Source organism: Mastomys coucha, unplaced genomic scaffold (genome assembly GCF_008632895.1).
Source record: "Mastomys coucha isolate ucsf_1 unplaced genomic scaffold, UCSF_Mcou_1 pScaffold9, whole genome shotgun sequence".
Classification (NCBI taxonomy): Eukaryota; Metazoa; Chordata; class Mammalia; order Rodentia; family Muridae; genus Mastomys; species Mastomys coucha.
The window spans coordinates 109,145,595-109,162,118 of record NW_022196915.1 but is presented as its reverse complement, the minus strand read 5'-3'; the positions used below and the strand labels follow the sequence as shown (position 1 = coordinate 109,162,118).

General features: G+C 37.4%; 1 protein-coding gene and 1 long non-coding RNA gene across 2 annotated transcripts in view; both read left to right on the top strand.

Moving 5' to 3' along the window:
- Fgf14 (fibroblast growth factor 14) overlaps window positions 1-16,524 on the top strand; it is a 669,954-nt gene that overhangs the window by 353,449 nt on the left and 299,981 nt on the right. The gene's annotated exons all lie outside the window — the stretch shown is intronic.
- LOC116084632 overlaps window positions 1-16,524 on the top strand; it is a 372,091-nt gene that overhangs the window by 346,256 nt on the left and 9,311 nt on the right. The gene's annotated exons all lie outside the window — the stretch shown is intronic.

Below are 16,524 nucleotides of genomic sequence, written 5' to 3'. Positions count from 1 at the left end.
GGTATATGGGGGAACCTATAACGGAGGCCCCTCCAGTTAGTATGGGTCAAGAGGTGAAAGTGGGTGGCCTCTGAGACAGTGTGACATTGGAGTCCAGATGCAGCCTGGTCAGCCAGGCTGTTTTCCTTTGACAAAAAGCCTAGGAGATTTTGGTGACCTCTGAGATGTTGAATATAAATAGGGTTTTGTCTTTGTCTAAGGAGGGTACATGCTTCAATCATCAAATCCAATAATTTTATTGGATTAGAATCTAGTCTAATATGGGCTTTAGGCAAACTGGCCAATAACTTACCCACATATAAACTATCTGAAAACAAATTAAATATACCAGGGATGGAATCCAATGCTATCACTACAGCAAAGAGCTATTTAAATTGGGCTGACCCCTCTATCTCATACACCTTAGAACTAACAGGTCCAGGTTCATCATTTTTTCTAAACAGTCGAATTGAAACATTTCTTCCCTTAAAGATACAATGTTGGTTCTGTTCCCCCTGCACTCCACACTCCTCCTGGTAAAAGGTCATACATTTAAGGAACATGGGTGAGGGGAGCACAGCCTTGACCATTTTCTTCCAATCTCTGAGGGTGAGAGCCTGGTGGGCAAAGCCCTCAAGGATGGTCTCTACCCAGGGTGAATGAGGGCCATCCTCTGCCACTACTTTCTTTAGTTCCCTAAGGTCTTGGGCTTCCCAGGGATACCAAGCTGCTGCTAGGGTTAACATTAACCAGAAACAGGTGGCTAGTATCTCCCAAGCTGAACTCCCCCACCCCCGCATAGGGCTGCGTGCTGAAGTCAGCTGTTGAGGGGAAACCTGAAAGGAGAATGCGGCTTTCCTCTCTTCCATGGCCTTACAACAATGCTGATCTTCCAAACAGCTCCTAACAAGCTTCCACACAGGTCTTAACATCTCTTGAAGAGCCAGAAAAATTGAGTTTGACAATAACAGCTCTTGGAGAGCCAGAAAAATTGAATACAAAGCGCCCATGGTTACTTTTTTTACCCTTTTTTTGTTCCTTTTACTTTCAGTTCACTATTCTTTATAGCCTCTACTTCCAAGGTCCTTATTGCTCCAACCCGGAGACCTTATTTCCTCTTCACTGAGGTCCTTATTGTCCCAACTTACCTTGGGAACTTACCAGCTGGCTGCCCTGACTGCAAAAGGTTCTGAGTCTCCTTTCCCGTAAGGGCCACCAATTGTCCGGTCTTTCCTGTCCGGCAAGAAAGACACGCCCTGGGAACTCTTCCTTTTAGCAGTTTATTTCAGGAACCTTTTAACAATGTTTCTCCCTCCTGCTTCTCCCTCCTGCTCCTCCTGCCTGCTTCTCCTACTTCTGGCTTCTGCCTGCTTCTCCTCTCTCTTGCCATTACTTAAGCTCTGCCTTCCAGCCCAAGCTTAGCCAATCCCAATGGGCCACGTGGCAAAAGCGGATAGGACACCAGATGTGGAAGCAACCAATGGCAGCAAGCTTAGCCAAATGAGGGCTTGCTTATGAGACCACTCGTTCTTGGAACCATAGTTGTATACAGTTTCCACCGCTGCTTCTCCTCACCAAGGTCAATGCATGTTGAGCTCAGCTACATCCCTTTTTCCTCCTGTGAGAGTCAATTTTGTGTCTCCTTTTGCCTGGAAGAATCTCATTCCTCAGGCAGACAGTAGTGTATCACACACTTAACATATTACCAGAAACATGGGTTTGCTGTGGAAGACATTGTCACATTCACAGCTTCCTAATGCTCCTGTATGATCTTAACTGTTCTTAGAGTTCTTTGACTTCCATAATAGTCATTTTGGTGATGATATAAGTAATCCAGGGCTGATCTCTTTAAAGAAAAACATGGATTCTGTACTTTAGTCCATTAGGTCTCAGACTCCAAGAGGATTGGAATCATATGAAGGATTTTTTAAAACTAATTTCCTCTGTCTGTCCTATGAGGGTTTATCTCATATTTGTAGAGCATCTTTCTAGGAATACAGATAGAACACTAGTGGTTACTATCAGGGAAGCTGATAATGTTTACATAAACACAACAGTTGGCATCTAGCTTGGGACCTAAGCAGAGATGAGAGTATGCAACTGATTCAAGAGGAAAGTTCTAGAGTAAAATGACTTTTGACAAAAACACCCAGAAGCTATTGAAACTATCTTTTTTTTTAACTCTCTATTTTTTTTTAATTTTTTTATTATGTATTTTCTTTATTTACATTTCAAATGATACACCCTCTCCCTGTTTCCCCTCTGGAAAAACAAGACAAAACAAGCAAACAAACAAAAAACCCCTGTTACCTCTCCCCTCATCAATCCACCCTCTCCAACATCCTGGTCCTGGCTTTCTCCTACACTGGGGCATAGAACCTTCACAGGACCAAGGGCCTCTTTTCCCACTGATGACCTACTAAGCCATCCTCTGCTATACATATGCTGCTGGAGCCATGAATCCGACCATGTGTACTCTTTGGTTGGTAGTTTAGTCCCTGAGAGCTCTGAGGGTACTAGTTAGTTCAAACTGTTCATCCTAAAGGGTGGCAAACCCTTCAGCTCCTTGGGTCCTTTCTCTAGCTCCTTCATTGGGGACCCTGTGCTCAGTCCAATGGCTGGCTGTGAGCCTCAACTTCTGTATTAGTCGAGCACTGTCACAGCCTCTCAGGAGACAGCTATATTAGCTCCTGTCAGCCAGGACTTTCTGGTATCCACAATAGTGTCTGGGTTTGATGATTGAATATGGGAAGGATTCTGAAGTGGAATAGTCTCTGAATTGTCCTTCTTTCAGTCTCTGCTCCATACTTTGTCTCTGCAACTCCTTCCATGGGTATTTTGTTCTCCCTTCTAAGAAGGAACAAAGTATCCACACTTTGGTCTTCCTTCTTGAGTTACTTGTGGTTTGTAGATTGTATTTTGGGTATTCTGAGCTTCTGAGCTAATATCCACATATCAGAGAGTGCATACCATGAGTGTTCTTTTGTGATTGGGTTACCTCACCTAGGATGATATACTCCAGATCCATCCATTTCCCTAAGAATTTCATAAATTCATTGTTTTTAATAGCTGAGTAGTACTCCACTGTGTAGATGTACCACATTTTCTGTATCCATTCCTCTGTTGAGGGAAATCTGGGTTGTTACCAGTTTCTGGCTATTATAAATGAGGCTGCTATGAACATAGTGCAGCATATGTCCTTATTACATGTTGGAGCATATTCTGGGTATAATATGTCCAGGAGTGGTATAGCTGGGTACTCTGGTAGTACTATGTCCAATTTCCGGAGGAACCACCAAACTGATTTCCAGAATGGTTTAACAGCTTGCAATCCCACCAACATTGAAGGAGTGTTCCTTTTTCTTTACAACCTCTCCAGCAACTGCTATCACTGGAGTTTTTGATCTTAGCCATTCTGACTGGTGTGAGGAGGAATCTCAGGGTTGTTTTGATTTGCATTTCCCTGATGACTAAGGATGTTGAACATTTCTTTAGGTGCTTCTCAGCCATTCGATATTCCTCAGTTGAGAATTCTTTGTTTAGCTCTGTATCCCGGTTTTAGTAGGGTTATTTAGTTCTCTGTAGTCTAACTTCTTGAGTTCTTTGTATATATTGGATATTAGTCCTCTATTGGATATAGGATTAGTAAAGATCTTTTCCCAATTGGATGGTTGCCGTTTTGTCCTATTGACAGTGTCCTTTGCCTTATAAAAGATTTCTAATTTTATGAGATTCCATTTTTCAATTCTTGACCTTAGAGCATAAGCTATTGGTGTTTTCTTCAGGAAAACTTCCCCTTTGCCCATGTGCTCGAGGCTCTTCCCCACTTTCGTTTCTATTAGTTTCAGTGTTTCTGGTTTTATGTGGAGGTCTTTGATCCACTTGGACTTGAGCTTTGTACAAGGAGATAGGAATGAATAGATTTGCATTCTTCTACATGCTAACTACCAGTTGAGCCTGCACCATTTGTTGAAAATAGTTTCTTTTGGGCAGTGGTAGCATATGCCTTTAATCCCAGCACTTGGGAGGCAAGGCAGGCGGATATCTGAGTTTGAGGCCAGCCTGGTCTACAGAGTTCCAGGACAGCCAGGACTACACAGAGAAACCCTGTCTCGAAAAAAAAAAAAAAAAAAAAAGGTAACAGAAAATATTTTCTTTTTTTTCCCCAGGATGGTTTTAACTTCTTTGTCAAAGATCAAGTGGCTATAGGTTTGTGGGTTCATTTCTGGGTCTTCAATTCTATTCCATTGATCTACCTGCTTGTCACTGTGCCAATATCATGCAGTTTTTATCACAATTGCTCTGTAGTACAGCTTAAGGTCTGGGATGGTGATTCCACTAGAGGTTATTTCATTGTTAAGAAAAGTTTTCACTATCCTAGGTTTTTTTGTTATACCAGATGAATTTGCAAATTGCTCTTTCCAAGTCTGTGAAGAATTGAGTTGAGATTTTGATAGGGATTGCTTTGAATCTATAGATTGCTTTTGGTAAGATGGATATTTTTACAATATTAATCCTGCCAATCCAAGAGCATGGGAGATCTTTCCATCTTCTGAGATCTTCGATTTTCTTCTTCATAGACCTGAAGTTCTTATCATTAAGATCTGTTACTTGCTTAGTTAGAGTCACACCGAGTTATTTTATATTGTTTGTGACTATTGTGAAGGGTGTTGTTTCCTTAATTTCTTTCTCAGCCTATTTATCTTTTGTGTAGAGGAAGGTCATTGATTTGCTTGACTTAATTTTATATCCAGCTACTTGTTGAAGTTGTTTATCAGGTTTAGGCCTTCTCTGGTGGAATTTTGGGGTCACTTAAGTATACTATCATATCATCAGCAAATAGTGATAGTTTGACTTTTTCCTTTCCAATTTGTATCCCTTTGATCTCCTTTTGTTGCCTAATTGCTCTGGCTAGGACTTCAAGTACAGTATTGAATAGGTAGGGAGAGAGTAGGAAGCCTTGCCTAGTCCCTGATTTTAGTGTGATTGCTTCAAGTTTCTCTCCATTTAGTTTGATGTTGGTTACTGGTTTGCTGTATATTGCTTTTACTATGTTTAGGTGGGGGCCTTGAATTCTTGATCTTTCCAAGACTTTTATCATCAAGGGGTGTTGGATTTTGTCAATGCTTTCTCAGCATCTAATGAGATGATCATATGATTTTTTTCTTTGAGTTTGTTTATATACTGAATTACGTTGATGGACTTCCGCATATTGAACCATCCCTGCTTCCCTGTGATGAAGCCTACTTGATCATGATGGATGATCGTTTTGACGTGTTCTTTGATTCGGTTTGCAAGAAATTTATTGAGTATTGTTGCATCAATATTCATAAGGGACATTGGTCCAAAGTTTTCTTTCTTTTTTAGGTCTTTGTGTGGTTTAGCTATTAGAGTAATTGTAGCTTCATAGAATGAATTAGGTAGAGTACCTTCTGTTTCTATTTTCTGGAATAGTTTGAGGAGTATTGGTATTAGGTCTTCTTTGAAGGTCTGATAAAACTGCACTAAACCCATCTGGTCCTGGGCTTTTTTTGGTTGGGAGACTGTTAATGACTGTATTTCATTAGCAGATATGGGACTGTTTAGATCGTTGATCTGATCTTGGTTTAACTTTGGTACCTAGTATGTACTTTCATTTTTAGATCGTGAATTGTTTTGTTGAATTCCTTCACCTGTTTGGTTTTGCTTTCCTGTAATTCTTTAAGGGATTTTTTTTTTATTTCTAATTTAATCATTTCTATCTGTTTACCTGTGTTCTCCTGTATTTCTTTAAGAGAGTTATCCATGTCTTTCTTAAAACCCTCTACCAGCATCATGAGATATGTTTTTAAATCTGAATCTTGCTTTTCTGGTGTGTTGAGGTATCCAGGACTTGCTGTGGTGGGAGTACTAGGTTCTGATGATGCCAAGTAGTCTTGGTTTCTGTTGGTAAGATTCTTGCATTTGCCTTTTGCCATCTGTTAATCTCTGGTGTTAGATGGTCTTACTGTCTCTGACTGGAGCTTGTTGTTCCTCCTGTGGGTCTGTAAGCCTGTGTCAGTACTTCTGGGAGATCAGCTCTTCCCTGGTAAGACCTGTGTGCAGTGGATCAGCCGTCCATCCTGGGTACAGGTGGATGAATGAAGGACCCTGTTCCAATTACTCTGCAGCTTCTGTGGCCTGAGCCTCCCAGCTGGTCCTGCCTTAGAAAGTCACTGGAGAGAAAATGGCAATCTCATCTTAGTCCCATGGTCAGAGCACTCCCTGGAGACAAGCTCTCTGCTTGTGGAAAAAGTTCACAGATAGTTATGGGTCAGCTGTACCTCCTAGTTTTAGTAGGAGGTAGAAATGATCCTGTCCCAGCTGCCCTAACACTTTTGAGGCCTGAGCCTCCTGGCTGGTCCCACCTTAGAAAGGGAAACTATCTATTCTTCCTTTCTGTGGAAGTAAAGATAACAAGACTAGCTTCAGCAATGGGAATGAGATGCAGCAGTACAATCCAAAATGTAGATGAATGTCTTATGCAAATATTGCTGAATTGACTGTCTTGGGTCAACTAGGGGGGCTGGCACAATGATATCAAAGCAGTCGTGGTGAAATCAACAGACACTTGGTTAGTAGTGCTTATTTTCTGGTCATGTTCATTTTAAAGTCACATATATGTCTTCAGCTATGTGCAGTTGGGATATCTAGAAATTAAGTACATAGAAAATGTGATTATAATTGTTGAGATCAATTGAAAAATATTTCTAGACATTAGGAGCTATACATACATGTGTACATCAGGAGCTAGACACATAAAGAATATCATCTAGTGGAACATCTATGATACAGAAAGCCTCTTTCTGGTAGATTCATGTAGGAATAAAGCTACCTGGCAGATCAATTTAAGTAGAAACAGGTGGCTTCAAATAACTAGTAAGTAAACAATATGAAAATAGAATGTTGCAATTTTCTCTGCCTCCTCTTTCTGTGCCCAGTTCAGATGACTATGTAACTATAGTCAGAACCTTAATTTTGACATGTGTTTCACTGTTAGGCTTAAATTTTGGAACATGAAGTTTTAAAAAACATCATTTTCAAAACCATCAGCTTAAGTATTAGAGAGCCCCATCAGATTCCACTTTCACGCTTCAGTTCCAACTGTACATCAGTACAAGCTCCATGATTAATTAGGAGATGGAGTGAGATTCTGGAGTCCCAACTCTTGGTAAAGATCTCAGTTTATAAGAACTGTGCTTGTTGAAAAATAAAACAGTAACATCTGCCTCAAAGGTTTCTGAGAATAAAACAAAACAGTAATGACAATTCTGGCCTGCACTTTATGGACTTTACTCTTTCTCTGGAGCAGTGGTGTTCTCTTTATTTATAAAGCTTGTAGACCTTGATGTAACACTCCAACATCACTCTGAGGAACAGGAACAGGCCTTGACAAGGCTGATGAGCAGACTGGCTGTGAGATACAAGTACAGGACTGTTTTTAACTTAAAAAATTAGAAAATTTGAATTGAATCCTGTGGCATAGACCTATAACCCTAGCTATTTGGAAGTCTGTGGTAGGGAGATCACAAACTCAAGTCAGCTTGCTCAACTTAGTGAGTCTTGTTTCATAACAAAAAATACATTTAAAATTGCTGGGATATATAGTTCAGTGGTAGGACACATATATAGCCTGTAAAAGGCTCTAAGTTCTATCCCAAGTATTACAGACTACACACAGACACAAACACATACACAAAGAGAAAGGGGGTGGATAGGTAGGTGAGTCAGTAGGGGGATGGATAGGATGGCAGATGTAGAAAGATTTTGTTCATGATAACTATTTTTGCATTAGTTTTTATTGTTATAAGTGTTGTATTGGAAATATCTTGATTATTGGCTTGATTATAAGCTTTTCCTGCACCATGGGGAAGGGAAGAACTAGAAGAAGGATTTTCCTTATTTTATAGATAGAAAATATAGATGATATGAACAATGATTTTATGAGTAACACTTTGTTTACTAAATAGCCAGGATTACAAAGATGCAAGGTTTACAAATTGCTAGCCCCATAGCTCAGTTTCATGTTTTTCAAAGCCTTCTTAGTCATTGCTTTTCCCTCAGTGAGGAAACTGTGTTTCTACCCAGAGGTCCAGATAACTGCTAAAGGGATGGCTTGTCATGTTCTACTAGTCATCTCTGTCTCATTATTATGGATTACAGGGCTGTGTGTGTGTGTGTGTGTGTGTGTGTGTGTCTAGAGAAAATGATCCTTTCTATTAACATTCTGTTCTTTTTATCAGCTGTCACATTAAACAGTCTTCTTTCCTCTATTAGATAAAATAGTGAATAGATCCTAGAAAATAAGGAAGGCACAGCTGTTGAAGTCATGACAAAAGCAACCAATGCTTGCATATTTGTCTGATATGTTGGCCTCATGTTTCTAGATTCATTCTCTGGAGATTAAGCATTTTGCTATGAAAGTCTTTTTCAGACAGATGGCATGCTGACTCTTTGCAATATACACAACCCACCTTTCCACATGTCACATCTCTATGCTGATTAACAGAGCCGATGGGAAGCTTTAGTGTTGATTGCAATTCAGTGAAGCTATTCCATGTCTGTGCTTTGCTGAGTCTACCTGATTTTTTTTAAACTTTTTTTTAAACTTAAAATTGATAAACATGCTTTAGAGTCAGTATACTGTGCTGAATAGACATTGCATTTTAATATAGCTAAACTCTATATTAGAATTTAGAACTAGATTCTGCTCTCCTCTCTGAGAATGTGTTTCAGAATGGATAGCTTGGATCTTGTTCTGAGAGGAGTGCTATAAATCAGAAGAAAGTGATGTTGAGCTGATAAGCCCTAAGGTAGATTTAAGTCCCTCTAAACTTCATAGTGGAATTGTGTGAATCCATGGTAAGATCAAGTGATTTTCACTACTATGTTAAACTTAATGTTCTACAAAATAGTATGCTTTGTCTTCCTTGGACTGATCTGGTCTGATCTAATAGCATTTCACTCCTTATGATGATTCTATTACAAACTACTTCATTTCACTTGTTTTCTACAAGAGACTTGCTACTATTTGACTCGTAGATATTTTTATATAGTAAATTACAGCCAGATGTGATTTTAAATATTCTGTAATCTTTCACATACTTTAAATGCCTTCAGAGAATAATGCTAATAGTGGAAAGATATATATTCTGATATATGTATTCATGAGATTTAATTTATGATCCTAACATTTAAAATGTACACAAATAGTGTTCAAATATTTTCATAATTTAAAACATTTTTCTAGTTTATGGAGGAATCCAGAAATTAGTTACATGTTTATGGTCAACTTATGATGAGGCTGTTGTCATTATTATTTTGAAGAGTTCGGTGCCCAATTTGTCTTCTATAAGTTCATATTTTTAATTTATGCCTTCTTGCAAAAAATTTAAAGAAAAAACTCCCAGGGAATGAAATATTTGATTAGTAGTGTAAAATAAAGAATACACACTGGAATTTGAGGTGTCTTATTCTGGGACTTTTCCTCTGGGTGTCTATGGCATGATGCCTTCCTGGTTTGGCTATCACTATATAATTGCAAGTGACAGCATTGTTTCTAGAGAAAGGACAGATAATTTGTGACAGTCTGTGTCATGTATGGATCTTCATGCAACTGTGCAACACTTTATACACCTTCAATATATATGTATATACAGATATGCATGGATTTATATGTAAACATAAGTGTGTATACATACAAATAGGCAAATATAGACACACACACATATACACACACAGTGACCTGATATCTCACCTCTAAACCATTAAGGATCTAATATGTAATTCAACCAATGTATACAACATATTTTAAAATAACTCAAGATTGATACAGAATTTCTTATTTCCATGATTCCATGAAAAGAAAATATGTAATCTCAAAGTATCTTGACAGTTTTATGAGCTATCTCTCCCACACTCAACCTTCCCACACTGAGGTTTTTAATCTCATCTTGCTTCTAAGCTTTGGTAATATTTTTTTTCCTGTAGAACTCCTTTCTGTTGTCTCTCTGTCTCTGTCTCTCTGTCTCTCTCTCTTTCTTTCTCTCTCTGTCTCCCTCTGTCTCTCTCTGTTTCTCTTTCTTTTTGTCTCCACCCCCCATGACTTCTCATGTTACTTTTCTTCTCTTTATACTTATTTACAATTCTCAACCACAGGAGCTAGACAGATCCAGACACTGGGCAGAAGGAAAGGGAATGGATGAGGCAGTTAAAAAGAAGTCCTATGGAGTTAACTGTGCAGTAAGGCTGAATAGAGCTAAGTTTCTGTATGATTTGTTTTGTTATTGGTTTAGGCTTTCAGTGGGTGTTACCTTGGCTGTGCTTACTTAACATAAAGGGAGTAGTTGACCTGTAGTTTTCAGGCTTAAAGATTACTAACTTCACTATCATATTTATGACTTTCATGGTATGATTAGAAATTCAAGCTCCACCCTCATCATTTTATGGTTCTATTTCCAGCTTTCTGGAATAGATAATGAAGTAGATGTGTAGTTTTAGGAACATTAATTTTGTTGCTACTCTTAAAAATTGATGAACGTAAACCTTATGCCTTTGATCTTTACATTGAAGTTCACTCCTTTCTAAACTGTTTCATCAAATACCACATGAACAGATTGTTTCTGGAGATTTTTGTCATGGGCTATGTATATTCTTCTGTCTTATAAAAATGTTAAAGCTGCTATGAGAGCCTTTCATGAGTTTAAAGTTCTTGAAATAAATCCAAGTGGACTACTCTAAGCTATTAGGCCTTCATTATCTTTCCTGGGATTTCAGTGATACCTAAATCAAATATGAAATTCATAATTTTTCAATCCTTTATCTGAAGAAATATTTACAATTGTGATTTCATAGTGAGATGAAGGTGTTAAAATTTGCAAACTGCTATTAAATTGAGAAGAAGAGAAGCAACATTGAGTGAAGTAAGTGTGGGCCTCCTGGCATCTAAGACTTGCCTACTAGCTATTAAGTGTAGAAAATGACATCATTTTTAACCCCAAGTATCTTAAATGCATATGAATACTTACCTCAGTGTGCAAAGTAAATAACCTATAATATACTACCCACTGTAAGCTATATCTGTCGACTTCTAATATACTATGATTTAATTTTCATTTCACATTAGAAAGCATTTTGTGACTGAACATTTTTCCTTTCCCAGGACTCCAGTTATAAATGACACAAAATGAGTATGTTGCAAGGGAGGTAACTTAACCAGTTACATATTCCTTGTGGGTGGTTACATAATGTCTCAATGCACAAAGAACTTGGTAAAAGCCTAAATGTAAAACCTGAACATGAGTGCTCCTTAGGCACTTTATGTGACTATTGGGGAGACATAGAAACCAGTTTTATTTTGATTCATGTTATAAAGCTACTGCCAGACACCTGTATTTAGGTCAGAATTCATATAGAGATAGCAATGACTAGACCATTTCTATGTAATCTGAGGTTCTCACTGTTTCTCTATAAAATTAGAATTACAATATGATGTCAGCAATTTCACACAAGCCACATTTTTTTTATTGAGAATTGCCTCAGGGTCTGTGGAATTACTGTACAATGAAGGAAAACCAGTCAGTCAGGGAGAAACAATGAGATGGGAATGTTCATGGATGAGTTGTATACCTGCTTCTGTCATGGTCACCTATACTCCTGCCTTCTTCATATTGCAGGGGCTGATTTCAGGATGGATTGTGTTTAAAGCTAGAAGGCAACAATTTCTTTGAAGTGGTTTTTCTATTTTATGTCATTATCTGTGATATTTACATTTATCTTTGCCTGAATACCTTAATATGAACCTACTGTTACTGCCTGGTGACCATCCATGTTAACTTCTCTCCACTATATCAGTCAACCTTTTCTGTTGCAACTGTTTGGTTGCTGTTACATCACATGGTGGTTCCCATGGCTTTGTATACAAAAGTTTTCTCTGTGGTTTCCTTATTCCATCACTGAAGACATGTTGGGGCATAACTTGACCAAGGACTCCTTTTCTGAAATATGCGCTAGTAGAAAATAGAAAGGTTTGGGGCTGGAGAGATGGCTCAGCAGTTAAGAGCACTGACTGCTCTTCTAGAGGTCCTGAGTTCAATTCCCATCAACTACATGGTAGCTCACAACCATCTGTAATGGGATACAGTTCCCTCTTCTGGTGTGTCTGAATCGTGCTACAATGTACTCACATACATTTAATAAATAAATCTTTAAAAATATAGAAAAGTTTATAAATTTTACTGCCTTAAATGCTTTACAAAGCCAAGTTATATACTGTCTAATAAATTTGTCTAAAAAATCTATCTATATGCAAAATATGTTCCTTTTGTTAAAGAATATAATTTTCATAGAACTATTGTAGCTTGATAAATAGAACTTCCATGAACGAAAATACCTCATGTTGTTGGTCTAGTGTTAACAAAAATTATCATTCATGTGTAGTGCTTTTCTCTCTATCTAATGAGGAGAGTTCATCATTTGTACAATAACTGATTAATTCTCATGAAAGATTATAAGCTGGAAGGAGCCAAGAAAAACAATTTCTCTTTTGCTTATTTCTGTATTCTTGGTATTCAAAATTGTGTCAAATGTCAAGACAATGTTCAACATATGTCAACTAATCTAAGAAATAAGCCATCAAAATCGTCCCTTAATGTTAATAGATATTGTTCTTTACGCATCCCCCTCATTTCCTTCAATATATATTTTGTTTCTACTTTGGTCAGTATCCTATCTGGGTAAACTGGGTTAGTAGAGAATCAAAGGAAGTAAATATGTTTTATACATTAATTCAAAGATTTTGATTTAAGCTATAGTTAAATATTTCTCTTTTATAGCTTAGGTTGTTTTAAATAATAGAATAAAAATGGTATTAGGTATTTGTAGTTTAATGTTTCTAATGTTTAAGTTACTTGCAATTACACCATTCATATCAGCCAAGAAAAGTGGTATTTGAGTGATTGAAGTTGTTTTATTTTTCAACTGAGGGTTTTGTTCAGTTAAATACATTGAACTTCAAATGGCTGTGATGTAGTATCTTAATTATCAGAAAAAATACTTCTCTTTCTGTTGCTTCTTCAGTATTTCAAAACATATATTAAAATAAATTATGTTTTATATTTTCTCAAATTCATATGATGTATGAAGAATGAGCATTTTAAGCTAAGTGTTTTCTCTCTACACCTCATATATCACCACAATGCATAGTAACCAAGCTCTCTTCAGAGGTTACAAGTATTTCAGCAGCAACAGTTTAGGATGAAAGCCTATTTCATTTCACCAGTTCATCTCACAGAGTTGAGGGCAGTCAGAGGAAACTCACATGTAGAATGGTTCATGACTGTCAGGAAGAGATGGAAAAGTATTTATTCTAGATTATGTTGTTATTTAAAGTACCTGGTATTATACATAGCAACTGTGAGTTAAGGATATCAGCCATTTTGAGATATCAATATTTAGTCTAAGTATAGCTGGCACATGATTTTGAAGAAAGACAACCACATACAAGGCAAGACACAAATCTTACTTTGCCCCCCTCCCTTAATGTATATATTAGTTCTTATTTGTATCATTTCCCAATTAAGTGAAGTTATCATATGGGCTATGACAATCATATCACCATTGCATGCATATATATACACATATATATATGTATATATAAACATATATACACATACATATGTAATGTTTGTTTACTGCACTGTCAAGCTGTGCATTTCTACTATGCACAGATATTGCATAATGCTGAGCTTGTCTTAAACTGGGCCCCCCTTCTCTTGTGAAAAAAGAAGATAAATCCTTTCCTCTAAGATCTCCAGTCTAGGAAAGCACTGTGCTTAACAAAGCCTGGGAGACCCAGATGCTTTTAGGCAAAATCATTACCTGAATTTTATTTATAGGTCCTTATTGAGTCTGTTTATTCAGAAAGATGGTAGACAATTAGAGTTTAAATAACAACAACAACAAAATCTCTTATTATGGATACTAAAGGTTCAGGGCAATGATGCTCTTTTGCAGTATTTTGCCAAATCGTTTAAATCATTTGTGTCCTTTAAATGAATGCTTGAAGAAATGTAAGCATTTGATAAATGTTGAGCATTTGAGAAGTATTTCAGTTAGTTCAGATTACTATAGTACAATGTCATGATATAGATAGCTTATAAATACTTTAACTTTGGTTTTTATAGTTCCCAGAAGCCTAAAAATTGAGTATCAAGTTATCAGTAGTATTTCTGTATGATGAAGACTTACATTATTATTATTATTATTATTATTATTATTATAAATATTATTATTATTTATATATGGTACATTCTTCCTGGGTCCTTACATGATGGAAGGGGAAGAAGGTCCTTTGAGTCTCTGTCATAAAAATACCCAAATCTTCAAGGCCTAGTCATCATTCTCAGGGCCCACCTCTTAGTCACATTTGTGATTAATTTTTAACATATATGTGCATAGACTGCATAAAGATTCAGGCCATAGCTGCCAGAATAGGAAGAGGAAAGAGAAAGAATTCATGCTACCATCTTTAAAAAGACAAGCTTTTATTTCCTTCCTTCCTTCCTTTGGAGTGATCAAATGGTACAGATGGCCGAGCTAAGCTATATTGTAGAAAAGGTGGAAAAAATTTGAGGTTTGCATAAAGACATGAAGAATTGAAACCCCAAAGAGGAGAGTTGGAAGTGAACATCTGCAGCTGAACAGCAGTTGCAAGATGTGACAGTGCAATTACACTTAAGAAATCATAGCAGCTGTCACTGCATACATAAGATCTGAACAAAATCAATCAGTCCAAATCCCAGCAAGAGAGGAGAGGAGCTAATGAAATTCTCTCACAACCTGAGAATTTATTGGCAAGTGATGGTTGTTGGAAGAGGAAATGTCAGTTTTCTTTAGAGATTGTTCCTCTAGAGGTTACCAATGCTCCTATACTCATGCAAACTAATTGGACTCAGTGAGTTTACAAAAAGGAAACTTGAAGTTGGGAAGAAATCATGGTAGAAAGGATGGGGATAGGTTACAGGGAGTTGGTAGATTTGTTCAAAATGAATTATATGAATGCATGAAATTTTTAAATGATAACTAGACAATTTGAGAGACTAAAATAGCCTTTCTCTTGGCAATTAAAGTATGATGAATTATCATACGTTATCAATTCTGATTAGTTTCTCAACTGATAGGAAAAGCACCTTTAAGAATTATTTCATAGCCTTAGTAGCAACAGTCATGTTGCTAAGGAAACATAGGTAACCCAGCGTGTAAAGAACAAATCAGTCTTGAGGTAGAGAACCCATTAGCACAGGTCAAGGGCAAACACAGCAGAACTCACTCTCTAGTTTGTCCTATTATTTTATATAAAAAGCTTTGGATAGCAAATAAAGTTATAGTAAACCATGAAAAAGATGGATAGTTAAAGATGTGAAGTTAGTCCTGGGCATATACCCAGAAGATGCTCCAACATGTAATAAGGACACATGCTCCACTATGTTCATAGCAGCCTTATTTATAAGAGCCAGAAATTGGAAATAACCCAGATGTTCCTCAACAGGGGAATAGATACAGAAAATGTAGTACATCTACACAATGGAGTACTACTCAGATATTAAAAACAATGAATTTATGAAATTCTTGGGGAAATGGATGGACCTGGAAAATATCATCCTAAGTGAGGTAACCCAATCACAAAATTGCACATGCTATGCATTCTCTAAGTGGATATTAGCCTAGAAGATTGGAATGCACAAAGTACAAACCACAAACCATAAGAAACTCAAGAAGAAGGAAGACCAAAGTGTGGATACTTCGTTCCTTCTTAAAAGGGGGAACAAAATACTCATGGAAGGAGTTGTAGAGACTAACTATGGAGCAGAGACTAAAGGAAGGACAATTCAGAGACTGCTCCACCTGGGAATCCTTCCCATATTCAGCCATCAAATCTAGATACTATTATGGATGCCAACAAGTGCTGGATGACTGGAGCCTGATATAGCTGTCTCCTGAGAGGCTGTGATAGTACCCAACTAATACAGAAGTAGAGGCTCACAGCCATCCATTGGACTGAGCGTAGGGTTCCCAATGAAGGAGCTAGAAAAAGGACCCAAGGAGCTGAAGGGTTTGCAGCCCCTTAGGATAAACAACAATATGAACTAACTAGTATCTTCAGAGCTCCCTGGGACTAAAGCACCAATCAAAGAGTATACATGGTGGGAATCATGACTCCAGCAACATATGTAGCAGAGGATGGCCTAGTTGGTCATCAATGGGAGGAAAGGCCCCTAGTCCTGTGAAGGTTCTATGTCCCAGTGTAGGGAAATGCCAGGGCCAGGAAGAGGGAGAGGGTGTGTTTGTGAGCAAGGGGAGGGGAGAAGGAACAGGGGATTGTTTTAGTTTTTGGTTATTTTATTTTATTTTATTTTATTTTATTTTATTTTATTTTATTTTATTTTGGAGGGTAACCTTGGAAAGGAGATATTGCAAATAAACACCTAGTAAAAAAAAGATGTGGTTAGTCAAAAGTCAAACACTGCA